Source organism: Carettochelys insculpta, chromosome 23, assembly GCF_033958435.1.
Source record: "Carettochelys insculpta isolate YL-2023 chromosome 23, ASM3395843v1, whole genome shotgun sequence".
NCBI classification, from domain to species: Eukaryota; Metazoa; Chordata; order Testudines; family Carettochelyidae; genus Carettochelys; species Carettochelys insculpta.
Window position 1 is genome coordinate 32067 of NC_134159.1, and position 25536 is coordinate 57602.

Consider the following 25536-nt stretch of genomic DNA (forward strand, 5'->3'; position numbering starts at 1 on the left):
TGGGACTTTTCCTTGCAACAAAGCCCACTGCCAGCTTTATCCACATATCTATTCTGGAGATACCATCACTGGACCTAACCAGATTATTCACAGAATCATGGGCACATTCTCATGTTCCTTAACTAACATCATTTCTGCCATCATGTGCAAACAATGCCCAGGTGCTTTGTATATTGGACAGACTTCAAACTCTCTCAGACAAAGAGTTAATGGGCACAAAACAGACATCAAAACACTCCTAATCCACAAAACAGTCAGTCTACATTTTAATGGAGTGGGCCATCTGTGAATGACTGAAGAGTTTGCATCTTATTGAAGAAGAATTTTCAGTCTGCTTTGGAAAGAAAAACTGCTGAACTCTCTTTCATATTCAAATTCGACACAGTAACACTTGGTTTCAATGAGCATGCGAATTTTCTGGGACATTATAGGGGCTCTTTTGCATACTTGGCTTAATCTAATTCTTGACCCACGCCCCGCCCTGCCCCTCTGCTCTCTTATTTGCTCACATTGATAATTTTTTCCTGATTTGTCAACCTTGATTACTGTTTTTGGTTCTCTGTGTCTAAAATATTGAGTCTGTTCTGGGCTGGCTCTGGTCTGAAGAAGTGGGTCTGTCCCACCAAAGCTCACCTCATAAATTATTTTGTTAGTCTTTAAAGTGCTACTTGACTGCTTTTTTGTTTTCATTTCAGTTGGTGCCTGTTGATTTCAGTGCCTCTCTACTTTCCTTTTACATCACCTGCACAGCTGGCAAGAAGGAACTAACCTGTCAGAGTCCTATGTGCCTGACACCTGTCACATGAGAGCCTGAAAGAAAAGTGGCAGATTGGGGAAGTAAAAGTGAGAGGGTTTGATTGACTCCAAAAGGACTGTATGCTAATCAGGAGGGGTGTGTCTACAAACAGCCACCTCTGATACACTGCGTCCCAAAGAGGGTGAATTAGGCTTCAGTGAAAGGGGTGATTGGTTTTAGACTTTTGTCCCTTAGTTCGAGGCGGGTGGAAGCAGCTGTTTGAAAATGTTCCCCATCTGCCTGTTCTGCTGGGTGTGCAGCTGAGGAACATGTAGTTAAGGTTGTACTTTTAGGGATCATTTGTTAAGTATGTAGCCAGAGAAATACATTGTTCTCGGTCTTTTCAACCATGATGATCAATTGAAGAGTTCTCTTCAGATTATGGGATAAGCAGGCAGTGTTACTGATTGTTCTTGTTTTCGCTTGGAAATAAGAAGAAAAGAACCTAGTCTGAGTGGTTGACTCTTATTAGGAAGTTTAAATGGAGTTTTTAGAGTGTGGAGAATTGTTTTATCTGCTTTTACATGAAATATTCAAAAACAGAGAGAATGAAAATGGTGTTTAAAAATTTCTGTTTCTTAGTTGTTATTTTTTTTGTTATACACACACATTTCTTTGTTACAATGTGCTGCAATTTTCACGTGGGGACCTGGTTCTGATTTCCTACCCTTTTCTCCATGGCTGGCTGAGTCTACATCACAGTGTTGTTTCAAAAGGCAAACTTTCCAAAGCCACCTTTTGACAGCTCAGCATTCGAAAGCGAGCGTCCACACGCCCCAAGGGAAAGGAGACTGTGAGCCGCTCTTTGAAAAGACCAGGCCCCGTGGTTCGCAAGGAAGCAGCCACATGTCACAGGGTGCTGTTTTGGGAGAAAAGGGCCAGAAAATGCCGTGACTGCGCTCGCAATGCAGATAAGCCCTTCTGGGGGCTGCAGCCTGGTGCTCCTTTAAAGGGCTCCTCCAAAACACACTCATTCTGCACATGCCAAGGGCTGGCTTGCACCCAGAGCACAGAGAACTCAACCACATGGAGAAGCCACTTGGTGGCACATAATGGCCCCCCAGAATCTCCCTGATGCCCAACCCATCCAGGCCATGGTCAGCCTGTAGGCACTGCTCCAAGCTGCCACCCTCCAGCAGCTCCAGGGGTCTAGCCTTATGGCTGCCCTGGCACAGGCCACTGCCCTGGGGCGACGCTTGTTCTCCCTCCCCTGGGTTGTCTGTCCCTGTCAGGCACAGAGGGTCAGGGTGCAGGTCAGTAAGTTCCTCTGGGAGGCCTTTGTCTGGGGGCCCATGTGACGCCCCAACATACAGCCACCACCACAACTCCCTTCCCACGCACCCACCTCTCACTATCAACCCCCTCCCACACGCCCATACCCTCCTGGCCTCCCAATAGACACCAGGGACACGGGAGTGTTGATAAAGAAAGTATTTCATGAAACTCTGGCAATGGATTCCAAACTGCATTAACAGAAGTGTGAACGATTGACAAGAGGGATGAGGGACTATAGACAATGGGGTCCTGGGGTGGGCAGTGGGGTCAATGGAACTTAGAGGAGGTCTTGCAGAGGGGGTTGGGGTAACAGAACTCAGAAAGGGCTCTGGGGAGCGGGTGGGAGGCCACAGTCCATATTCTCACAAGGGCTGGGATGGGGCTGGGACCATCAGGAGGTTGGGACAAGGAAGGGGTCCAGTGATCTCAGGCTTGGGCTCACTGGGGGCTACAGGAAGGGAGGGAGGGGATGGGGGAAGGCTGGGTGGGAGCAGGGCAGCAATGTCAGGGACTGTGGGTGGAGGGGTGGGGGGGAACTGTGGGACACATGTGGAGGGAGGAGCTGCAGGGGCTGTGGGAGGGACTGGTGATGGGGTGGGAGGCTGAGCGAGGCACATGTGTACAGCCTGTGTGAGGGTGTCCAGGCTGCCTGCCACCCAATCCCAGGCCTCCTGCTCCATCACCAGCCTCTCCTGCGTGACAGCAGTCACGTCCTGCAGGGTGGTGGTGTGAGCAGTGACAGCAGCAGCTTCCTCCTCCCCACAGTGGCACCAGCACATGCCCCAGCACTGACCCCATGTGGGCGCTCTTAGGGGTGCAGTTCCAGCCCCTCGCCCTCTGGTGTGGGCCTTTCTGGCTTGGGTACAGGGCCTTGTCTGACCCCTGGATGGTGCAGCTCTGGAGACAGAAGGGGACCCAGGGAAAGGCCATCAGTACCATAACCTGGCCCTGGGGGCTGTGTGCCCCCCTCCACCTTGTCCCCCCATCTGTCCGGGGTCCCTGAGGGATTTGTGTGGCTGGGGGGTCCCTGCGTGGGTGGGACATATGCGGTGTAGGTCAGCCTCCCTCCGTGGGCATGCAGCCTGTGGTGCTGTCCACAGGGGCAGGTGCTGAGTGTTGCATGAGGCCCCCACTGAGGCTCAGGGAGCACAGCCATGTGGGGTGCATCCAGACTGGAGCTGGTGGCTGCGTGAGTGGCCCACTGCTGGCCTCCCCTCCCCTTGTGCCAGGCGTCCAACATGCACGAAACAGACCTTGGTGTCCTTAGAGGAACTCAGGGGAGGCCCAGGTGGAGGGGGCCCAGATGGAGACCTCTGAGGACACAGAGATGATGAGGGCCCCATTGCTGGAACCCCTGTCATGGCTCTGGGCTTCTGTTCCTGTGCCTGTTGGGTGGGAGCTGCTGCCTGCTACTGGTCCTGACACCTCCTGCAGCCCCCTGGCAAGCGCCATCTGACCTGGTGGTGTGTAGGACGTGGGTGGTCAGTGGTGCCTCCTTGGGTCCCAGGAGGCTGTTGAGCTCCTGGAAGTGGGGCAGGTAGTGGCCACTGCCCCTCGAGTGGCTGGCCTCATCCTGGGCCTGGCAGTCAGACTGCCACAGTTCCTTCACTTTTCTCCCCAGTAGTTCAGCTGTTCAGGTGGGGTGACCCTCGGAGCTCAGGCCAGAGAACAGGTGGCTGAAGGCTGCAGCATCCTGGCACCAGCCAGTCATGTGGAGCAGCAGCTCCTCATTCCCCAGAGTGTCAGAAGTCTTTAAACTCAGTCTCACTCCAGGAGGGGCCCTCGTCTGCGTCCCCTGGCTGGGCTCCTGACACAACTCAGATGGGTTGAAGGGGGGTCTGGGGGATACAGGGCTGTGGTCATTGGCCATGGATTGCCACATGGAACTTTCACCGGGGCAGAATGATTCCCCTCCCCCACCATCTGCTGCCCCAGGGCCACAGTTCCCTCGAATGTTCCCTGGGGACGTAGAATACATTTTGCTCTGTGCACCAAAGCCTGGGCAGATGTGCACCTCCAAGAGAAACACCGGCTTCTGCCTGTGGGGCTCTGCTAGTTAGCCAGGCAGCACCTGCATCTCTCCTGAGCAGCCGCCCAAGCACACAGCTTCCAGGGACACTGTCAGGGCCAGTGCTGTAGAAAGGGGAGAGCAGCAAACCCTACCAGCAGTCTGGCAGTGTTCCTGACCAGCCTCGGCCCACCGAGCATTCACCAGGGTCTCTGGCCTGGGGGCACAGGGGGCTCTCAAAGCTGTGATGGCTGAGTGGTTAAGGCGTTGGACTAGAAATCCAATAGGGTTTCCCTGCGCAGGTTCCAATCCTGCTCACAGCAAGGGCTCTATTTTAGCCACATGCTGGAACCAGAAAAATACAGCAGCACATACCCTGAGACACTTCCCAGGGGCTGTCTGTGACCAGTGTGTGCAAGAGGTCAGGGGAGTCTGTGCCTGGGGGAAATGCTGACCCTGGGGTGCGGTCACTGCTCTGGCTGCTGCTGGTCCCAGCCTGTCTCCTATGTCAGCACAACAGTGCTGCACTCACGTGTGTAATGCCCTGGGAAGGAGTGGGCAGCCCTGGTTCAGCTGCAGCCAGTGACAGGGCAGCTGCCTGTAATGGAAGGGCCTGTTGCCAAGGCTGGCTCAGGGGCTCTGGTCTCTCCCAGCTCCTGAGCTGTGCAGTACACAGCTGGGAAAGGGACAGACACTTCCCCAAGGGGGAATGAAAGTCACAATCTCCTCTCTGCCCCAACAGCAATAGACTGATCTGCAGAACCAGACACAGGGCCTGGGGCAGGTCTCCATGTGCTTGTGCCTAACCCTGTGCAAGCTCTGGCTTGTTTTGTGATTCTCTCCAGTGGGGGAACAGCCTTTTCAGGACACATCTCCTGCCCCACAGCTGAAATGAGCCCCACAGTTATGAAACCTCACTGAGGGATTGGCCGATTTTCTCCCACCTTGGGATGCTGCCTGTAGACCACACGCTGCTTTGGGGTGTCCTTAGTGAGGGGTTGGTGGTGGGGAGCAGCCTGGCTCAGAGACGTTATGAAGATTCTCAGGCCACATGCAGTCATGGTCCTCCCCTCCTCTTGCACTGCCCTCTGTGGCTTTTGAGCCTTCCCATCGAGGTGTCAGTACCAGCTGCCCCACTTCCAGGTGCCCAGAGGAGGACAGGTGAGCTGGGATCCAGCCTGGGACTCCTCCTCTCCCGTTCTGTCCCCTGAATTTTTAGCCTGGTTTTGATGCTCCTTCCTTTGAGTGCCATGTGTGCAAGAGGAATAGCCTGGCAGCTCCAGGACCAGTTGTGAGGGCATCAGAAGAAGCCATGAGAAACACAACCTCAGACCACATCTATCTCTACACACACTGCTGAGTTCTGGGGCCCCAAACTTTTGCACCCAGGTTGACGAGCCAGCCCAACCCGAGACCTGGCTCCAGTGGGACTCATTCATGCAGCAGGAGGAAAAAGACCTCACTCAGGTACCCCTGGGAACAAAATAGCCCAGCCCTTGGAGAAGATGAGATTTACAGTAGAGCACCACCAGGTCCCACTGAGATTTGAACTATGGCAAATACCAGACGCCAATTTCTAGGGTGGGGGAGCTGTTCTCCTGTCTCAGGGTTCCTCCTCGATGGTGTGTTGCTGACTCACAGTGAGGCACCAGAGATGGAGGTGACACAACAGAGACAAAGGCGAGTGGATGATGGTTGTACCCTCTTGGTGCAGAATGTGCTGAAAGTAAGGTTTGTGAAGCCTCACAGCAGAGGTCCTGGCCAACAGGCAGCTGCCCCGTGGAGAAGACTCCCCATAGCAGGAGCTGCCTCCCTGAGCAGCAGCATGCCAGGGGCTGAGGCAGCTGCCCCACAGAAGATCTCCCTGGCAGCAGAGTGACTGACAGAAATGACAGCCCAAACACAAGAGAAGAAACAACTGCAGGAGCAACACTGACAGAGTGGGCAGAACTGAGGTCCCTCAAGTGTGTATGCCGACTGTTTCAAGAACCTGCCCTACTGCCTTTCCCAAGATCCCCTTTCCCTCCCTGGATTTTACCTCACAATGCTTCCATGGAGAGAGTCCTGCGCAATCCATGTCTTACGCAGCAGTGATGACTGCCCTGTACCCTCACAACAACTTCAAGCATTGATGAAACTCCTCAGTTCTTACACTGGGTGATAGCCTAAATTGTGACTTTACAACAACATGTTGTTTACAATAGACAAAGGCTCATTGCTTTGCCTGTTCCCATCAGGTTTTCTTTCCAAGGCATTACATAAGCACACCTTTGCATTTTCCTGCAGACGCTCTCTAAAGGAGACATTCCCCAAACCCTTCAGCAATACCGAGCTCCTGCTTGCACATTCCTTACATCTAAAAATAATACTCAAATTTCTCATATGAGAACCAAAACTAAAACTTGTTCTGTTCAATATATTGATCAAGGATTTAGATATTGGCATAGAAAGTACGCTTATTAAGTCTGCAGATGATACCAAGCTCGGGGGGCGGGGGTTGCAACTGCTTTGGAGGACAGGGTCAAAATTCATAATGATCTGGACAAAGAGGAGAAATGGTGTGATGTAAACAGGATGAAGTATAATGAAGACAAATGCAAAGTGCTCCGTTTGAGAAGGATCAATCAGTTTCACACCTACAGAATGGGGAGAGACTGTCTAGGAATGACTACAGCAGAAAGGGATGTAGAGGTTATAGTGGACTGCAAGCTAAATATGAGTCAACAGTGTGATGCTTTTGATTCTTGGATGCATTAACATGTGTGTTGTGAACAAGACAGAAGTCATTCTTCCGCTTTACTCTGTGCTGCTTTGGCCTCAGCTCGAGTATTGTGTCCGGTTCTGGGAGCCACATTTCAATAAAGATGTGGAGAAATTGGAGAGGGACCAGAAAAGAGTAAGAATTATCAAGGATCTAGAGAACATGAACGATGAAGGACGGCTGAAAGAATTGGGCTTTTTTAGTTAAGAATAGAGAAGATTGAGAGGGACTTGACAGCGGTTTTAAGTTATGCAAAAGGGTGTCATAAAGAGGAGGGAGAAAACTTGTTCTGCTTGGCCTCTGAGGATAGAACCAGAAGCAATGGGCTTAAACTGCAGCAAGGGAGGTTTAGGTTGGACATTAGGAAAAAGTTCCTAAGTGTCAGGGTTGCCAGACACTGGAATAAATTGCCTGGGGTGGTTGTGGAATCTCCATCTCTGGAGATATTTAAGATCAGGTTAGATAGATGTCTGTTAGGGATGGTCTAGGGGGCTGAACTTGATGGCCTCTAGAGATCCCTTCCAATCCTAGTGTTCTATCATTCTGTGATTCTGTGGAAAAAGCAGTTCAGTCGCACTTTAAAGATGCACAAAATAATTTATGAGGTGATGAGTTTTTACGTCCCATGAAAGCTCAGCACCTAATCAATTATTGCGTCAGTCTTAAAAGTGCTCCTGGACGGCTTTTTGGCTTTGATAGTGCACAGACTAGCCCGGCTTTCTCTCTGTTCCTATTCAATATGAGCAGCAACTGTCACTTCTCCCCGTATCCAGATCTCAGCCGAGGGACAGGTTTGCTGGGTTGATGTGCATTGGCATAACTGTGACCCGATCAGCCCAGGGCTCAGCACGATCCCCTGCCCCCTCCCCCCGCAGCTACTGCTGTGTCGCCAAATCTCAGCCTCTGCACCAGAGCGCAGGGGACAGAGCAGAAGCTGGGGGATGGGAGCTGTTTGTGATGGGCCAAGCAGGGGGAGGAGGCAGGTGCACCTGTGACAACTTCCCTGCTGCTGGGCTGAGGCGGCTGGTTCCTGGCTGGCAGGTGCCCCAGTGTGGTGCACAGGGTCCCCCAGGGGCACTGCAGGTGACCTGGCTTCATAGCACTTCCCCCTCCCCCAGAGAGGAGCCACTGCTGGCCCAGCACCTGAGCCCCACCAGCACGCGCCCCCACCCCAGCATCCCTTCCTATGGTTCTCCCACAGGTTGTGGGGAGCAGCTCAGTGCAGGGCCAAAAAGGAGGCACAGCATAAAAACTGTCATCACCCCTGTTCTGGGGCAGTCGCCACAGCTGGGAGACCCTGGCTCCTCTGCTCTCTGGGGCAGAGTCAGTGATGCTCCTTTGCATTGCGTGGTGTGTCCAGAGTCCCTCATCCACGAGCTGCCTTTGCTCCTGGAGCCTCTGGTTCTGGCACTGAAATTCGGCTGGAAGCACCTCTGGGCAATGGGCTGCACAAAGGGGAGGCTTTGCAGGTTGTCCCTGTGGACACTGTGATGTGAGAAGAACTTGCTTTTTCCCCGTCAGCTCCTTCACAGGGGGTGCTGTATAATCTGCTTTCTTTTCAGTTCATGTATCTTTTTTGTTTTTTTGTAAAGGTTTTTGTGTTGGGAAACTTGTAAAATTTTTACCTATTTCTTTAGTGCCTGGTTTTTGGGGGTTCTTTGTTACGTCCTTTTCCCTGTCAGTTCTTTTACAGGAGGTGCTGTGTGATTTGGTTTCTTTTCAATTTGTGTACTTTTTTTCTCTTTTGTTAAAAATTTTGGTGTAGTGAAACACATAAGATTCTTTCTTGGTTTTTGGTGTCTTTTTTTTGCGAGCTTTTCCAGCTGCTTGTGAGTAACAGAAAAAATTCTCTGCATGGTTCATGCACGTTAGCAGTTTGTGTTTCATGCACGTATTTTTTCTGGTTTTTGCATTGATTCCAGTTTTTGCAAAATATGCTTGTTATGCTGTGTAGATGGTTCAGTGATTTTTTTTAAACATTTTATCTGTTGTATAATTTTTGCCTTGCTAATCTGTGAGCTGTGTGTTCTGGAGGAACAGGGTGGTTAGGCATTTGGCTGATGGCTCTATCAGCCTTAGAGGAGACACATTGTAAAAGAAACCCGAAGGTTCTCTCTCTTTTCAGGAGAATGAAGCACTTTCTTGCACAGAGAACATCGGTTATGTAAAAGTGCAGCAAAAGACAGAACCATCTGCTTCCCACCTTAGGCACCTCCCCCAGCCATTTCCAATGTGGGCGTCTTTAACATTTTACATTCTTACAAGGCTGCCCTGACTGCACTTGTGTCAAGGGCCAAAAGGAAAAGCCCCTTTTACCAGCACAACTTGGATGAGCAGCAGGCTCTTAATCTGGCAGTGCCGGGCTCAAGCCCTTCTCTGGGCAGCTGGCTGTTGATTTGCCTTGTGCCTCTGGAGCCCAAAGAGTCCTGCCTGAAGCTGGAGCAGTGGCCCAGGTCCCAGAGTGTGGGGTGATGCCCTAGAAAGGAAAACTCACTAGAAAGCTTCCCCAGCTGGCCATGATCGTACAGTGGTTAGTACTCTGCACTGTGGCTGCAGAAACCTTGGTTCAAATCCAAGTCATGACAGCTATAGGAAATGGCTGGTACTGCTCTTAGTTTGCCCAAAAGGGCGGTGAAGCACTGCAATGCGTCACCTGAAGAGGTGTTGAAATCTCCATCCCTGGAGGTTTTTAAGCCCTGGCTTAACAAAGCCCTGGCTGGGATGATTTAGTTGGGGTTGCTCGTTCTTTGGGGAGGAGGCTGGACTCAATGGTCTCCCTGGCAGAGGCAGAAGTGCTGGAGACAAGAGCGCGGTGGCAGAGCTCCCCTGGCGACAGAGCCTGCTGCGTGTGAGACACGGTGGCCTTGTGCCCTGCGCTCTCCAGTTAGTGCTCTGGTGCGGGAAGGTTCGTTACTTTCCTCCTGACCCAACTCAAAAGCACCAGCCATTGGACCCCCGCCCCCGGCTCCTCCACACAGGCTGGCTGGCTGGCAGAGAGTGCCACAGCCGGGCACAAGGACTCGGCTCCCTGGGATGCACTGAGCGACGGAGCAGACTGGTGGGAGGGGCCCGATGCTGTCACAGCTGGAGGGCAGCTCACCCAGCTGTCCCCTGAGCTCAGCCCAGGCTGGAGGCAGCCAGACAGGCTGGCGTGAGCCAGACAGGGCAAGGGTCTGTGTGGCCGTGTGGGTGTCCAGCCATGTGCCAGTGGGTGTGACGAGAAGGTTCAGGGATTGGCGGGTGGGGAAGGAAGCTCAGGAGATCATTGCTACAGATTCCATCATGATCTCTTCTCATCCTCACCGGTGGCCACATTACAAAGGCTGGGAGCAGCAAGCCCCTCCTGACCCCACCAGACACAGGCCTGCTCAGGCAGGGGAGGGGGCTGCTGCCCCATGTACATGCAAATGAGCCCAGCTTTGGCTGTCTCAGGGCTTCATTGCCAGAGCGGCAGGGCTAAGGAATGACCACCTGGGATTTGTCACGACACAAACAAGACACAAAACTGTCACACCACCACCATCGCCTCACTTACACGTGAACCTTTCCTGCCATGCTGTTTGAGCCAATTCCCCTGCCCGTATATACTTGTCCTGACCCACATCTCATTGCAGGGGCCACAGTGTCCCTGCAGCTGCCCAGGGGTCCTTTCCAAAGGGCCCCTGGGGAGTTTCACTCCAATTCAGTTGGGAAGGGTGGGGTGTTACTCATGCGAAGGTGGGTATTTCCCATCCCATGCTGGCCAACCGTCATCTGTGGCTTGTCGTCCCTCAGGTGACAACTGAGAGTCTGGAGGGGAAAAAAAGGCTGAGTTGCTTGTAGGGAGCAGGTGAGAGGAGGACCCAGCATGCCTGGGCCCTGTGAACCTCTTCCCCCCATCTACGTCTCACACCCAGGTCTGAAAAGGACTTGGACCCAGCCTGGCAAGTCACCTTCCCCAGTGCCTGGAGAAGAGGCTCAGGGCAGGGTTCTCTGCTTGACCCTTTTTCCCCAAGGGGTTGAGCTGATGCTTGTCATTCTCGCTGCCCCCACCGTCCACCCAAATGCTCCCTAACAGGCCAGGCTCTCCAGCCCACTCTACAAAGGGAGACATAATTGTGTCCAGCTCAGGCTAAGGGAGAGGCTAAACAGGGGTCCTTCCCCATGTAATGCTGGGGCTTCCCTGGGCAGTGGGCAGCCCCTGGAGTAGGGCAGGGAGAGCCATGAGCAGCAGGTGGGGAGGCCTGGGGGGACTAGAGGGAGAGCAGCAGATGGGTGGGCCGGTGGGAGGAGAGGTGAGAGCAGCAGGCAGACTGCAGTGGAAGAGGCAGAGCAGGGATGGCAAGAGGTGAACCGGGAGTGAGGGGAGAGCACAGGTGGGGCCTCAGAGGGAGGAGGCCGAGCGAGGAGTGTGGAGGGGATGGGGCCCAGTGAGCAAACCAGCACCCCCCCGCCCCGCTTCTACAGAGCTCCAAGTGCTCAAATGAAGGTTCCACTTCTCGGGAGCTTCCAGCGCTGGCAGCAGCTGTTTGTGAAGAAGGGCTTTGGGAGCCTGGGGGCCCCAGTCTGCGTGTGCAGCCTGCACGTCCAAAGCGGCACTTTCACAACCTGCATGTCCACCATTATGCTAATGAGGCTCTGCATATTCATGTCAGCGCCTCATTAGCATCTGCCAAAATCCTGCCCCTTCCAAAGGGAGGGAGTAGTGGAGATGTGCCCTGTTTGTGTCTCTGCTCAGTGCTGTGAAAGTAACCTCTGGCATGAGGGGTGTAGTCACTGGCAGAGCCTCATCTTGACAGAGCTGAGCCAGCCAGTGGCAAGCAGCTGATCCATTGCACTGAGCAAAGGAAGATGCATGGGAGGATTTGGGGCCCCCCCAAGCCCAGGTGAGTTATCAGAGAAAGGCAGAAGAAGGGCTTGTCTGGGACTTGAACCCAGGATCTCTCCCACCCCAAGGGAGAATCATACCCCTAGACCAACAAGCCAGCCTGGAAATGCCTCTTCTGCACCCATATTTGAGCAAACAGCCAGTGCTCGGCTTAGTGCTGCTCCCAAATTCACCTTTCCAAGGGCATTTCCAAGTTCTCTTCACAGTCCTGAAGCAAGAAACCAACCTCACACTCTGGACAGTTCACAAACGACACAGTGTGGGAGAAAAACACAGGAACATATCCAGGAATTACACAGGAAGATACCCCCAAGAGACCCTGCTCCAGAAGGTTACACAACGGAAGTTACAGCTGTTTGGGTGGATCTGCAGGATGAACGATGAACCAGCAATCACGCCCCTGGTATTTGCAGTAACAGACTGTTTCTGTAGGAGAGGCAGAGCCCACAGAGATTGGGGAGATGACGCAGTAGATGGGTGCAGAGGTCGTTACACAAACTGAGCCACTCCACACTGGACAGGGAAAGAGGGAAGGAAATCGTGAGGGAGGCGTCGGGCAGCAATGGGCGCTGAGCTCATGGCTGTTGTTGATGATGACGGGCTCTGTGAATTAGCTGGTTAAAGCAGGTGCCTTGTAAAGAGGAGACCCTACGTTCCACTCCCAGTATTTCCTGGGTGTTGGGTTTTGCTGCACTTGGCTTTGGCCACTATAAGGCCACTTGCCTTTATGATCCTTTTCTGTGACCCCTAAGGGCTGTTCTGATGGTTTACATCAGGCAGGAGCAAACTTTCGACATCAGGACCCACTTTTTCACCCTACAATCAGCTGGGACCCCTACCCTGGAAGGGAAGAGCTGCGCTCCCTTGTTGAGCACAGGGGGGGCTGACGGGGGGGGCAGAGGACACCTGCTGTGTGTGATTACCTGGGTCAGTGTTTCCCAATTTTACTTGGCCACAGAACCCTTTTAAACTTGAAAGAATTTTACAGAAACCCTAATAACCCCTTAACCCCTCTCAGCCCCAAATCTGCCACCCTCATCCCCAGACTTAATCCCTCTCAACCCAAATCTGCCACCCCCATCCCCAGGTTTAACCTCTCTCAGCCAATATCTACCCCCTCATCCCCAGGCTTAACTCCTCTCAGACCAAATCTGCCCCCCCCACCCCCAGGCTAAATCCCTCTCAGCCCAAATCTGCCCCCCTCATCCCCAGGCTAAATCTCTCTCAGCCCAAATCTGCCCCCCTCATCCCCAGGATTAATCCCTCTCAGCCGCAAATCTGCCCCACTCATCCCCAAGCTTAAGCTCTCTCAGCCCAAATCTGACACCCTCATGCCCAAGCTTAACCCTTCTAAGCCCCAAACCCTCCCAAATACCTCACCCAATCTGAGGCTTGAATATACCTCTGCTCCTCCGACTCTAGTCCGGAGGGCCCGACATAGGACAACGCAGATCCTGCCTGACTCCCCTTTCAGCAGTGGCAGAGGAGTCAGCAGTGGCAGCATCCACACCTGCAAATGACCCCTTAAGCCCCATGCAGCTCTGGAGTCACAGGGTGCTGACCCCAACCAGGGAACCCTGACTGTCACTTTGGGGAACACTGATTGGGGAACACTGGCCATGTGAGAGTTGACAAATAAAGATACATCAGTGACAGGACTGGAGCTGAACTGAGATCTTTGAGAAGTGGGTGGAAGACGTCTCTGGTGAACCCCAAAGTAGCCTTTCTTTGGAGCAGGTGTTTACTCCCTGGTGTATGAGGGCTGCAACCTGGCACTTAGGGAACTGGCCTTGGGAGGGATTAAAGGGCTCAGTGTGAGGAAGTTGGTGTCACACTGGAGAAGTGGTTCCGTCTAAGGGTGGGCAGTTTGGACTCCCCGGAGACGGAGTAGAGGGAAACTGGGACAATGTAGAAAGGGAACTCCAGAGAGTAACCACGTGGCCCTATGGCAAACATCAGACACCAGTGTCTGGGGATAGGGGAGCTGCTCTCATGTGTCAGGGCTTTTCCGTAATGGGGGGCTGCTGCCTCATGATGATGCCCCAGAAATAAAGGTGCCACAGCAAGATGAAGGGGAGTAGTGAATGGGGAATCCACAGCCTCCTCGTGGGGGGTATGTGCTGAGAATAGGGGCTGTGAAACTTCCCAGGAGGGGGGCCAGGGAATGCAGCAGCCACACCATGGCAGGGGTCCCTGGAAGTGGGGCTGTCATGTTGGGTAAAGGTGCATCTGTCTCATGGAGGAGATTCCCCATAGCAGGAGCTGCCCCCTGAGTTGTAAATGCTGGTGAATGAGGCAGCTGCCCCATGGAGGAGTTTCCTGGCAGCAGAGTGACTGGCGGAAATAACAGCCTAAACATGTGACAACTATGGGAGCACCAGTAAGGGAGTGGACAGAGTTGAGGTCTCTGGACAGTAGATCCCTGCTGTGTGAAGGACCTGCCCTTCCATCTTCCCCAGCCCTCCCAACAGGCAATGCATATTACAGTGACTCTGGTGGCATTTCAACCCACAGCCTTTGAATGACTGGCCTTAACTCCACACAACCATGGCAGCTTAGCAGTCCAACATGTTTTCCATTGCACCTCAGAGCCCTGTGTGCTATACAGCACATCCTCTCCTCCGGCACTCAGACGCCAGGGGCACCCAGCATATGGGGTCTCCTCACTGACAGTCCTGGCTAAGAGCCAACAACGCACCTCTCCTCCAGGGACTTAGCTCATTCTTTTATGTTCCCAGCTGGGGTTGTGCCCTTCACAGCACAGTGACACACCTCTGAGACCCCAGAATTTAGGAAAACAATTCAAAAATGAGATTGATCCATGCAGGGCGCAAGATTTTCAAGAGACAGACAGACAGATTATTTTTTATGTTCCTTTGTTGTTCCAGAGTCTTAGGGTGGATGACTTCTTTGTTTCGGTCTTCACTGACAAGTCGGATGAAGGATTGCCTAACATAGTGAATGCTCGTGGGAAAGGGATAGGATTTGAAGTTGAAATATAAAAAGAACAAGTTAAAAATCACTGCAAAAAATGAGATGTCTGCAAGTCACCAGGGCCTGATGAAATGCATCCTAGAATACTCAAGGAGCTGATAGAGGAGGTATCTGAGCCTTTTGCTATCATCTTTGGAAAATCATGGGAGACAGGAGAGATTCCAGAAGACTGGAAAAGGGCAAATATGGTGCCCATCTATAAAAAGGGGAATAAAAATAACCCAGGAAACTCTAGGCCAGTCAGCTTAACCTTTGTGCCAGGAAAGATAATGGAGCAGGTTATTAAAGAAATCATCTGCAAGCACTTGGGAGGTGGTAAGGTGCTAGGGAACAGCCAGCATAGATTTGTAAAGAACAAATCATGTCCAACCAATCTGATCGCTTTCTTTGACAGGATAATGAGCCCTGTGGATAGGGGAGAAGCGGTAGATGTGGTATACCTAGACTTTAGTAAAGCATTTGGTACTGTCTCACATGATATTCTTATAAAAAGCTAGGCAAATACAGTTTAGATGATCCTACTCTAAGGTGGGTGCATAACTGGCTAGACAACCATATCCAGAGAGTAGTTCTGAATGGTTCTCAATCCTGCTGGAAAATTATAACACGTGGGGTTCCTCAGGGGTCTGTTTTAGGACCGGTTCTGTTCAATATCTTCATCAACGATTTAGATATTGGCATAGAAAGTACGCTTATTATGTTTGCAGATGATACCAAGCTGGGAGGGGTTGCAACTGCTTTGGGGGATAGGGTCATAACTCAAAATGATCTGGATAAATTGGAGAAATGGTCTGAGGTAAACAGGATGAAGTTTAACACGGACAAATGCAAAGTGCTCCACTTGGGAAGGAACAATCAGTGTCACACACACAGAATGGGGAGAGACTGTCTAGGAACGACTACAGCAGAAAGGGATCTAGGGGTTCTAGTGAACCACAAGCCAAACATGTCAACAGTGTGATGCTGTTGCAAAAAAAGCAATCATGATTCTGGGATGCATTAACAGCTATGTTGTGAACAAGACAGGAGAAGTCATTCTTCTGCTCGACTCTGCGCTGGTTAGGCCTCAGTTGGAGTATTGTGTCCAGTTCTGGGCGCCACCGTTCAAGAAAAATGCGAAGAAATTAGAAAGGGTCCAGAAAAGAACAAGAAGAATAATTAATTCCCTGCCCTCTAACAGCTGTCACTGCTAACAGGCAATGAGCCTGAGGGTGTTGGGGGCAGCGGCTCTGGGGCTTGCAGATGCCTGGGAGCAGAGATGGGGAGAGCAGGGTGTGTGCAGAGTCACTTCCCTGCCTGCCCCCAGCACTTACCTGCAGGTCTGTCTTATCCCCTGCAGGCTCTCGCTCAGGAGCTGAGGCCAGCAACGTCCAGGGCTGCCCCACGGGCTGGTTCCAGCCTTGGGATAAAGTCCCTCACTTGGCTGAACCTCACTGGAAGTGAACCAAAAGAAGGCGGGAGGAGCTGTTGCCAGTTAAAATAAGGATTCTGTGTGTTTTAAATAATGAGCTTTTAAAACACTCCAGAGCTCTTATTTCCCCCTTTGGAGCAGACACCAAACTGTCAAAGGGCTGGGTGGGCCCCACGCACACAGAGGCAGCAGCAGCATGGGACGGGGAAGCCCAGCCCTGGATGTACAGAGCAGCCCATTTCCTGCCCCTTCCCAGGGCAGGGGCAGAGCCCTCCAGCATGGGAGAGGAGATTAACCCCTGAGCGCCCAGAGGCTGCCCACCCAGGCCAGGGGCCGGCACAGACAATCAGGAGAGAGACAGGGTGGGCTTTGAATCTCTCCAGAGCTGTGCCCCTGATTATGCTGATTATGCTGTGCCTGGGGCGAGCACCGGCTTGCCCAGCCCTCCTGACAGTGCTGCATGGGGCAGCTAGTCTGTTCACACAACAACTTCCAGCTGGATGGTAAATTTCTTGCTCACCCCCTTTGTGCTGCCAAAGAACAGTCAAGTTTGTTGGCACCTGGCTGAGCCGTCACTTTCCCTTTGTCTCTGAGGAACTGGTTTGAGCTGCTGCCCAGAATGGGAAGAGTCACATCCGACAGGGAGGGCTTACAGTTTCTTGTGCACTGTAGCCACACACAATTTACCAGGACCACATATATAGGCATCCGTCAGTCTGCGCAGACTATGGATCGCGCCCTTCGTAACTCCATTTAAGATCACCATGTGCAGCGTTGACTGTGACTGTGGAGGTCCACATGAGAGTGGCAGTCCTTGCCATATCTGCTGCATATGTAGTGGGTGTCTGGCAGGTCCTTGCTGTCCTTTCTACAGGCTCACGTCTCCTCTGCCAGCTGTCTGATCTTCATCTCACCCTTCTGAAGGTCCTTGTGTAGTTCCTGCTTCCCGCTGCTGCGGTTGTCTGCCAGCTCCTCCCAACCATCTGGGTCGATGTCTCCCTCCTTGAGGTCCCTCTTACAGAAGTCTTTGTAGCACAACTGGGGGCGTCCGGGAGGTCTTTTGCCAGAGGCTAGCTCGCTGTACAGGGTATAATATGATGGGGGCAAATTTAGCTACAACAGCTGAGGAAAGGAATCTTGGAAATATAGTGGATAGTTCTCTGAAAACATCCACGCAGTGTGCAGCAGCAGTCAGTAAAGCAAATAGGATGCTAGGAATAATTAAAAAAGGGATAGAAAATAAGACAAAGAATATCTTACTTCCCCTATATAAAACTATGGTACGCCCACATCTTGAGTACTGCGTGCAGATGTGGTCTCCTCACCTCAGAAAAGATATACTGGCATTAGAAAAGGTTCAGAAAAGGACAACTAAAATGATTAAGGGTTTGGAAGGGGTCCCATATGAGGAGAGGCTAGAGAGACTGGGACTTTTCAATCTAGAAAAGAGGAGACTGAGTGGCGATATGATAGAGGTATATAAAATCATGAATGGTGTGGAGAAAGTGAATACAGAAAAGTTATTTACTTGTTCCCATAATACAAGAACTAGAGGACACCAAATGAAATTAATGGGTTCAAAACTAATAAAAGAAAATTTTTCTTCACACAGCGCACAGTGAACCTGTGGGACTCCTTACCAGAGGACGCTGTGAAGGCCAGGACTCTAACAGAGTTTAAAAAAAGAGCTCGATAAATATTTGAAGGTGAGGTCCACAGATGGCTATTAGCAAGGGGTAAGGTATGGTGCCCCTAGCCTTTTGTCGAAGGCGGGAGATGGATGGCAGGAGACAAATCGCTTGATCATTGTCTTTGGTTCACCTCCTCTGGGGCACCTGGCATTGGCTACTGTCGGCAGACAGGACACTGGGCTGGATGGACCTTTGGTCTGACCCAGGATGGCTGATCTTATGTTCTTATGTTCTCATTGGCAGACCGCAACCTTTGTGTAACATCCTTGAGAGTCTGGTATTCTGGGGCTAAATGGCTGAGGCCTTTCTTTGCACCATCAAGTTTTAATCTTCTCTCTTGCCCCCTGGGGTGGAAATCTGCTCTCTCTGGGTGTGCCCTCCCTTCATTCACCGGATTCAGCTGGCACAGCCCAGTCGGGGAGGCTGGGTGGAGTGTGGACATGCACTGCCATTAGCGCTGCACTGCCACAAGCACATCCAAGCACCAGTCTCAGAGCTGGGGCAGCTGATTGCAGCTAGGGCTGTAAAATGCCAGTGGAGATGGCTGGGCTTCCACACAGTCTCTGAGACCCCTGAGGGGTGAGGTTCTGTGAGCCCAGGCTCCAGCCACAGCTCCAATGTCCCACAGCAGTTTTCACCATGCAGTGTTAGTCCCATGGGCCCAGTCAGGTGCTACTGGGCAGCGTGTGGGACAGCAGAGATGTGTCCCCGGGGCCTCTCCATTGCAGTGTGAGTGCCCTGCAGTGGCATCTTGGCCCAGGGTCACAACTGCCACATAACACACAATGTGTGGCCTGGATTTCACAGCCTGGGGGAAATTCCCACTGCACACAGACAGTTCTGCTCACCTGCCCCTCTCTGCAGAACACAGCTGGCACCATTGCAGTTCTGCACTCCCAGGGTTGCAGCAATGGAACAGAGTGTTTTGTCTGGGGGGGCTGGAACCACATTCCTCGGGTCTGCCTGAACCCTGAGATATCCTAAGGACAAGGTCAGTTGGTGGATTTGCATGGCAGCAGGGAGTGGGAGGTCCAGGTGTGGGCCAGGGAGTGGGAGAGATCGGTGTCGGGGACATGTGAGGGGATAGGGTGTCAGGCTGGCCATGAGGGGAGTGGGGGCATTTACCTGACTCCATATTCCCTAGCAGTGGCTCCAACAAGCAGTTCTTGGCAGAGAGCGGAGCCGTGGTCCTTCCCCCCACAAGTTGGATCTGGTCCACGGGACTCAGGGCTGCCCCATGCTGCCTCCAGCAGGAAGCTGGTGCTGAGAAAGGACACCACACTCTGGGGCTGGAAAGCTCCCTGCTGTGGGGGGGGGGGGGTTGGTCACCTGCCTCGTCTCTGTGTCTGTAGCGCTGGCAGCTGAGTGCATCCCACTCCCACAGCACATTGTTCTTCTGGGTGGTCACTTGATAAGGAGTAAGACGGCTTCGTGGCACCCTCCTATTTGTGAGTCTGTTGATCACTGATCAGCCCCATTCAGGAGTCCCAGAGCTCATCACAGTGTGTTGTAGTGAAAACCAAACTACATAATTCATAGCAATTCACTAAGGACCCTCATATTTGGACAGAAAATTGACTTCCAGCAGCTCCTCACCTTTCCCCTGATATATCCCATGACTGCTGTCTATGCAAGGTCATACCAACACACAGCTGAGGTTAAGAGGGGTCTCAGCCTCTTCCCCCCCCCCCCCCCAACCAGGTAGTCTCTATCATGTTCCCCTTGAAGCTGGAGTCACATAGGCAATGTCAAGATGACTTCCTGAGGGCTGGCTGCTCCCATCTGCTCTAGCAACTGAGCCTTTGAATGGCTGTCGTAAGTGGACTCCCCGAGGGGGCCCACAGGAGAGACAGGCCTGCTGAAGGCCTGGGAGTCTGTGACAGCTCCACAGCTGGCCTGTCCCTGAACCCCAATCCCCCATGTTTAATCCCCCTGACAACATCTATGGCCCTTCACCTGGCGCCATAAACCTGAGCCTCCCATATCACTGGGCACTCTGCTTCCTGCGCTGACAGAATCTCTGCCCTATTGCTGGAGGACTCAAGAAGTGCATCAACTCAGGCTTGTTGCAGAGCAGCCGCAGCTTCCTTGTGTGCCGGTGGGTGGGAGGGCTTAGGCCAAATTCTGGGGTGGGAAGTGAACCAGGTGTGGTCTCTATGGCCTCTGCAGGCCAGCTGTGGGCATTGTCCTCCCCTCCTCTTGCCTGGCCCACAGTTGAACTGTCAGGCCAAGCTGGGACCTCCTGGTTAGCAGGAAGGCGCAGTGGCCAGCACTGCCCAGAGAGCTCTGTCTACAGGCCCTTGAACGGCCACTGCAGCTGTTCACTGCAAGAGAGAAAATGAGGCGGCAGAGTAGAGCTCTCCATGGCCTGCAGGCATGGAGCTGTCAGAGGAGCTCTGTGCACAGAGAGGCCCCCGCTAGTGGGAAACATCTTTGGCAGGGACTCTTCTGACACCAGCCATGGCACACCAGGGGTCAGCAACCTTTCCAAGGCAGAGAGCTAGAGAGTGACGTGCATGCGCAGTCCGAGCGCTGGCGATACTTGTTCAAGTTTCTAAGGCCGTGGCCACACTACCTTCAAAAGGGGGATGCTAATGAGCCATTTCGGCAGGCGCTAATGAGGTGCTGCCCTGCATATGCCGTGCCTCATTACCACAATGGACGCCACTCAGGTTTTGAAAGTGCCGCTTTCAAACCACAGGCCGGTGGCGTAGACAGGGGCCTTTCAGAAGGACCCCCAGACTTCGAAAGCCCCTTCTTTCCATTTGGGTCTGGGACAAGTCGGATGAAAGGGCATAAGGAGACAGAAAGGCAAAACTGTCTTCTTCCAGTTACACTTCATCAAATACTCACCCCTGAAAATCTCCAGCAGGGGCAGCTCAGCCCATCCCCCACCTCACTGAGAGACAGGAGATAACTCTGCCCCAGAGCGGGGTTGCTCCTACTTTGTCTCCCTATCCCTGGGGTGTGAACAGGGAGAAAGAAAGGTTTGAGGAGCACAGAATGGAAGTGAGTTTGTGCACGGGGCTCAGGCTCAGGGAGCTTAGGATGGACAGGACCCCAGGCTCTGCTGCAGGGATCCTGGCAGTGGGGCAGGTGGGGAGAGAGAAGGGGAGATTGGTGGATTCTGACCTGCATGCTGCAGAGGGGACAATAAGTGAAAGGGGCATTTTAACTCCTTCCCTCCTCAATGTCCTCTGGGCTGCAACTCCAGCATCCCTTGGGCAGAGTGGCTGGGCTGGGGAACTGGAAAGTCTTCTTGTGGGCGGGTCCCACAAAAGGTCATCATTTGATAAATTATTTTGTTAGTCTTTGAAGGGCCACAGGACTGCTTTTGGGTTGTTTCGCTACAGACTAACACAGCTACCTCTCTGTCAGCAACCAGCAGTGCAACAAACGGGGCATTGTGGCTTAGCTAGCTAAGGCAACAGTCAAGTGAGCAGGCAATCATGAGCTCAATTCCCTGTGTTGCATTCTTGTCTTTCTTAACATTTTTCCTATGTCCCCCTTGAGAATCCCAAGGCTGATGGAAGAGGAGCATTGGAAGGAATCCCCTCACCGCCTGGAGATGGGAAAAAGGCGTATGTGAGGGGCCTTGGGAAGGTGGCTTCTCTGGCGCATCAAGAGATTCTATTCCTGTCAGCCCTGTGGGTCTCTCAGGCTGTCTGTGTGCAGAGAAGGTGACAGTCCACTGTCTGCAGCTGGGGCAGGGCAGGACAAGGGAGAGTTACTCTCCTCTCACCTCCCTTTGTTTGTCACTGACAAAACCCAAACAAGTCAGGGGAAAAGTCCCAGAAAGGCACCATGGCTCCGCTGGCCACATACCTGCCAGGTAAATGGAGTTTAGGGATGAAGCACCCTGTGGTGCCTGCCCAAATATTTCTGGCTGCCTCTCACCTGCTTTTCAGCATCACTGGGCTGTGCTGGAGAGTTCAGAGCTGCAGGAGGCGGCTGCCACCTTCTGGAGGAAGAAGTAACAGACTCTGACAGGTGGACGGCTGAGCTGCCTGGAGAATCGGCCTGGGGAGCATCAGAGGAACCCCAAAGCCCTTTGTCTACTACTAATGCAGGGAGGTGATACCCTCGGTTCTATTTATTCACCAGCAGGTCTAGGCAGCCCTGTACTCAGCATTACATCCTGGACCGCTGAGCACTGGGGAATTGCATACACAGCGTGTATTGGCTCCTGGCCCTCTCCAGACAGGTCAGTGCTAACCCGCCGCTGCAGCATGTTTGCAACACAGACACAATTGCCTGAGCCGGCAGGAGCTACGTTCTGCCCTGTCTGCGGGAGCAGCTCCTGCCCCAGCCCTGCCACTGCAGAGACACCCCACAGCCCTGTCACTGCACACCATGTGCACGTGCTAGTGAGCGACAGGGAAAGTCTCATGCCCAGATGTGCCCCCACCCCAGTGCTAATTCCCCTCTCCCGCAGCTGCCCCCATTGCTGAACTGATGCACCTGCACTGCCTGGGAGCAGCCTGGGACCCCTCCTGTGGCTTCCCTTTGCTTCCCCCTCGAAATGTCCTTATCCTGCTTGGAAGCAAAAAACCCTGCAGGGGACATGAACTGTGCAGGTAAGAGAGATGTGCAAAGTCCCCTCCCAGGTAGGGGCTGCACCCACAGGCTGTCTCTGTTCTGATACAGCCCCTGGGCAGGGCCAAAGCTTTCAGTGAGTGACTGTGCAGGGCAGAGGGCGCGGGAGGGGTGGCAAGTGTGAGGGGGAACACGGCCAGGGTTTGTGGCTGAGGGAGGAGGGGAAAAGGGCAGTGAGGAGGGTCAGCAGGGGCTGAGGGGACAAGGGGTTCAGAGCAGTGGGGGATGGGTGACAGAGGCTGAAAGGGGAGGCCAGGCTGGTGGGGGAGGGGAAGAACTCTCAATCCAGGGGCCAGTGGCCCTGCAGTTGCCTGTTGCACATATAAAAAAAGGACCCTGGTGAGGTGCTTCTCCACAGACCAGCTGGCTCATTTGGTTAGAGCGTGGTGCTAATAACGCCAAGGTCATGGGTCAAGGCCAAAAGAGGTGAAGGAAACAGCCTGAGTGGCTGGCAGGGATCAGGCCAGAGTCACCACCCCAGGCTAAGGGAGGGGCTGCAGAGTGGTTCTGGGCCAGGTGAGGATCCCCAACACACACCTCCCACAGGAAGGGGCAGCAGGACTGCTATGCCAAGGGCACCAGCCCCCTGTAGCGGCTCTGTTGGCTTTTCTGGGCTTCAGATGCAGCCCTGGGATCTTGGCCCCATTGTGAACCCCCACAGGCTCAGACAAAGGATTCACTTCCCCAGAAGCAGAAGCACTTTTCTTGCACCGAGGACCAGCGTCCTTATCAGGGATGCCACTGCCCATCCCAGAGCCATTCCCTCTGCTCCAGCCCCCATGGCTGGGTTCAGAGTCACACCTGGAATGCTCTTTCCTGGTGTTTCCCTCTCCAGCCACCCCAGGCTGGGGGAGTCTTCCTCAGACGATGGACGATGGACGAGTGTGCTCGTTGGCACCTTTTCCAAGTGCAGGCTCAGCTCTATCCGCAGGCTGCTGCTGCTGTTCAACACAGCCAGCCAATCGGAGACCCTCTCTCCTCTGTCCCAGCCCCGCTGGCTGGTCTTGACACAAGTGCACATTGAGTGCATGTCTGCATCACAAGGTGAGCTCAGGGAAGGAGCAAACAAATGCACAATAGCACAGGAAAACTTTGCTAGTGCCAGCCCCGTTCTGGGCTGCTGCTGCCTACACACCCCACCCCTCCCCTGCTGGGCTCCAGCTCCTCTGCTGGGCAGACTCCAAGCACAATCTACCTGTGTGACTCTGGGGTGGGATGGTTTAGGTTTCCCTGACAGGGCCCAGCCTGTCTCCTATGTCAGCCCAACAGCACCACACACACCCCGGCTGAGCAGGGACTCAAACAGAGCTGGGGGATGTCGTGCCCCAGCCAGGCACAGGGAAAAGGGCAGCGGTGACTCAGCTGCACACAGGGACATGGGCAGCTGCCTGTCAGGGAAGGGCCTGGCCCCAAGGCTGACTCAGAGGCTCTGGTCTCTCCCAGCTGCTGGACTGGGCTGTGCAGAGCTGGGGAAGGGGCAGACAATTGCCCTTAGGGACGAATGTCCCACTCCCCACTCTCTGCCCCGACAGCCATAGGACATCTCCAGTACCAGCCACAGGTCCTGCTGTGTCTCTAACCAGACAGGAAAGTTCTGGGCCCCATTGTATTGCAGCCATGTTGGTGAACCAGCCCAACCAGCGACCTAGCTCCAGGGGGCCTCATTCATCATGCAGGAGGGAGAAGCCCTCGCTCAGGTGCACCTGTGGATAAGGAAGCCCAGCCCTGGCAATGACAGAGATTTATAATCAGCAACCCAAAGGGCCTAATAAAATTTGGACTGAGGTGGGGGAGTCAGAGTCCTGAACGCTGACCATTGCAGCATAGGACCGGACGTTTAACAGTTTTTTTGAGCTCTCTGCTCACCTGGCCACCCTCCAGCTCTTTCTCCTCCCAGGACACTCCCGTCCGTTTCCATCTCTGCTGCTCTCCTGCTGCAGACATCGATCCCCCCCCTTCTTCCTGCCAACTCCTAGACAAGTTCATTTTTCTTTTAAAGTAACCAGCCTGGAGAGAACTGATGGAAAAGCAAAGACTGGAAAGGTTGGTGGTGACTGTAGAGGAATATCTGGTTGAGGAAGGACACAATAGACCTGGCTCTAAATTCACAGCGTAATTGATATCCTCGCTATGCATACATTTAAAAGTCTGTAGATACATTTGGCTGAATGTGACACATTTGATAGACTCGGAACCATAGAACAACAGAGCTGGAGGAGACCTAAAAAGCCATTAAGTCCAACCCCCTGCCCAAGGCAGGACCAACCCCATCAGATCAGCCCTGCCAGGGCTTTGTTGAGCCCTGACTTAAACACCTCCAGGGATGGAGACTCCACTACTTCCCTGGGGAGACCATTCCAATGCTTCACAACCCTCCAAGTGAAAAAGATTTTCCTCGTGTTCAACCTGGACCTTTCCAACTGCAACTTGAGACCATTGTTCTGTGTTCTGCCATCCGTGACCACTGTGAACAGCCTCTCTCCAGCCTCTCTTCAGTAAGTTGAAGGCTGTTATCAAGTCCCCCTCAGTCTTCTTTTCTGCAGACTAAAGCCCCTCTTTATAGAAATGAGACCCAAAATTGCTCACATCACCATCTACTGTCAGCTGAGGATGGATTTGCTAGGTTTACACAGTTTGGCATGAGCAAATGTTGAGGGTTCATCTCCATGTTAAGAATCCCCATAGACAAGCAATCCTGACTGTGGTGGAAAAGGGGAGATGAATTGCTGCCTTTTAAGGTGGTGGGCTGGGTTTGACCCAAGGGCCTCTTGACCTGCAGGCAACTGCTCTTCCACCGAGCTGCCTATCCCCCTCCCCCCAGCTACCTTTGAGTCACTGACCTTGAGCTCCCTTCAGGACAGCTCTTGTTTCCTCCAGCTCCTTTTACTTCCACAGCCCAGAGCGGTTTTACACACGGGGTTTGATTAAACTGTATTTCTCCATGTGCACACTTCAGCTTGTCCCCCACTGACCTGGCTTCTCCCACTCACAGAGCTGCTACCACGTGGGGAGGCAGATTACTGGCATATGTGGGACAGCTCTATTCCATCTGCTTGGAGCATCATCAGCGATTACAAAGAAGTAGGAGACAACCTACTGCAGGACATACACCAATCAACCAGAAGTTGCTGGGCCTG

General features: G+C 53.1%; 3 non-coding genes and 1 pseudogene across 3 annotated transcripts; 3 read left to right on the top strand and 1 right to left on the bottom strand.

Moving 5' to 3' along the window:
• Positions 1 to 1073: 1073 nt before the first annotated feature.
• Positions 1074 to 1255, top strand: LOC142001100 (small nucleolar RNA U3; annotated as a pseudogene).
• A 3065-nt stretch (positions 1256 to 4320) lies between these two features.
• TRNAS-AGA (transfer RNA serine (anticodon AGA)) lies at positions 4321 to 4402 on the top strand. The gene has a single exon. It is a non-coding gene; the product is annotated as a tRNA-Ser (tRNA).
• A 4951-nt stretch (positions 4403 to 9353) lies between these two features.
• On the top strand, positions 9354 to 9425 carry TRNAH-GUG (transfer RNA histidin (anticodon GUG)). Its single transcript has one exon. It is a non-coding gene; the product is annotated as a tRNA-His (tRNA).
• Positions 9426 to 11732: 2307 nt separating this feature from the next.
• Positions 11733 to 11804, bottom strand: TRNAP-GGG (transfer RNA proline (anticodon GGG)). The gene has a single exon. It is a non-coding gene; the product is annotated as a tRNA-Pro (tRNA).
• Between the last annotated feature and the right edge of the window lie 13732 nt (positions 11805 to 25536).